Consider the following 2516-nt stretch of genomic DNA (forward strand, 5'->3'; position numbering starts at 1 on the left):
TCAGATTTTCACCCTGCTTGAAGCATTATGGCAATTTTTTTAAGTTTATTTATTTTGAGAGAGAGAGAAACAAAAAACACAAGCAGGGGAGGGGCACAGAGAGGGAGAGACAGAATCCCAAGCAAGCTTCGAGCCATCAGTGCAGAACCCGACATGGGGCTTGAACTCAGGAACCCGTGAGATCATGACTTGAGATGAGATCAAGAGTCTGATGCTTAACCGCTTAGCTGACTGAGCCACCCAGGTGCCCCTCATTATGGTAATCTTAATTGCATGCTTATTAAGAAAAAAAAAATTTGGCTGTTACCATAGAAACTACCAGGGATGGTTAGTGCCTCCATGATTTGAGCAGTTATACCTGTTGGGCCACTTAATTCTGAACTTACAAGTTCCTGTTTAAGGGAAAGGCTAAAATATGTCTACATTTGTTTTAAAGAATGGCTAATACACTCATGGAGAAATGCAAATTGAGGTAAATGGAGCACGCACCCGCACAGAAACATCAAGATATGACATGCCATGCCACACCACACCCCACCTCACCAAAATGGTTGGTAAAAATCAGGTGGCTACTGGCTGCTAGCTTTGTTTGAATCACTTCTGATTACATTTCCCTATCCAGGATGCCTTTGATGTTAATTTTCACCTGTATGAAGAATACTAGATAATTGCAATTATGTTAAGTTAATGGGGAAGGATGTACTTTGTTTTGCTGAGGAGAATAAGAGACCTTAAAGTTCTGAGAAATTTACTGCAAGGAAACTTCTAGGCCTGTGCCCATTTGCCAACATCTGAAACAGTTTTCTGCAAGGTTTCAACTGGACATCAAGAATATAACCTCATTCATGCAAATGCACTGTGCCTTGGGTTCTTTCTAAATCATATAGATCTCAAGGGACCATGGATTCTAACACCAGAAAAACCTCCTCCCCAGTTCCTTAGGAGCGGTAAACCAACACATTCACATTTAATACACAACACATTTCTTTTACCACACTCCATGTATTATTGACTACAAAATAACCCTTAACAGGTGCCTGGCTGTCATTTACTTGCTGTGTGGACTCAGTCACTTATTCCTTTTTTCAGTTAAGAAGCTGTAACAGCATTTAATAAATTTACATGCTTGGGAATATTCTGAGGGCCTCAAGTAATGGCCATGGTTTGCATTTTAATACACCAAATTTTTGTCTACCCCGTTTAGCTCAACCATGGAACAGTAACTGTAGTAACTGCAAAAACGTGTGGGGATGAGCACTGGGTGTTATATGGAAACCAACTTGGCAATAAACTATTAAAAAAAAACTTTCTACATATCAAGGNGAGAGGGAGAGAGGCCTGGAGCCTGACATGAGGCTCAAACTCACAAACAGTGAGATAATGCCCTGAGCCAAAACCAAGAGTCAGATACTTAACCATCTGAGACACCCAGGTGCCCTTAATCAAGTACTTCTTTAAGGAATCAACAGCCATTATGAGTTCTCTGAATACTAATCACATTTTCATAAATCCCTTCTAAAAGGTGAAAGATTGGGGTGCCTGGCTGGCTCAGTTGGTAGAGAAGTGCGACTCTTATTCTCAGGATCATAAGTTAAAAGGTGAAAGATTACAGAACAGCTAAAGTTATGCTTACAAACATATAAAGCATATATATGCTCCAGCAGTATAAAGCACAAAAACACCCTACAAACAGTGATATTGCAAGGGAACCATAAAACCCTCACTAATCCTAGGGAACTAGATTCTAAAACACCATTCCCCACTCTAAATATTCAATTGATGTTAACTTTCATACTAACTACTGCTTTTAAGAAAAGCTTCGTTTCCACGCACCCCAATGTTTATAGCAGCATTCTTTACAACAGCCAAGATATGGAAGGAGCCCAAGTGTCCATCAATTGATAGATAAAGAAGATGTGAGATATAGATATAACATAATGGACTATTTACTCAGTCAAAAAAAAAAAAAGAATGAAATCTTGCCATTACACTGTATAATGCTAAGTGAAGTAAGTCAAAGACAAATACCATACGATTTCACTCATGTGTAAGAAACAAAACAAACGAGCAAAGGAGACCAGGAAGAGAAAGAAACCAAGAAACAGACTCTTACTTACAGAGAACAAACAGAGGGGAGGGAGTTAAGGGATGGGGTGAAATAGGTGATGCGGATTAAGGAATGCACTTGTCCCGATGAGCACAGGGTGACTAGGGAAGTGCTGAATTACTATATTGTTCACCTGAAACTAATATAACACAGTATGCTAGCTACTGGAATTAAAAACTTTTAAAAAAACAATTTTAATAAAGCTTCATTTCAGGTTTTGGGCTTGATATTAAGAATCTTATCTTGAAAACCTGGTGACATCAAATGACAATACTTAATTAAGTAGTCTTTCTCCAAGCAAAGCACAAAATAAAAACCGCATCTGCTGTGGACCATCCCCTCCTCCTTTTCCAGGTAAAGAGCAGCCAAAAGGAGGTAGCTATGATACACATTACTTTCCAGTTCCGTT

This window comes from Crocuta crocuta, unplaced genomic scaffold (assembly GCF_008692635.1).
Source record: "Crocuta crocuta isolate KB4526 unplaced genomic scaffold, BGI_CrCroc_1.0 scaffold657, whole genome shotgun sequence".
Taxonomy (NCBI): Eukaryota; Metazoa; Chordata; class Mammalia; order Carnivora; family Hyaenidae; genus Crocuta; species Crocuta crocuta.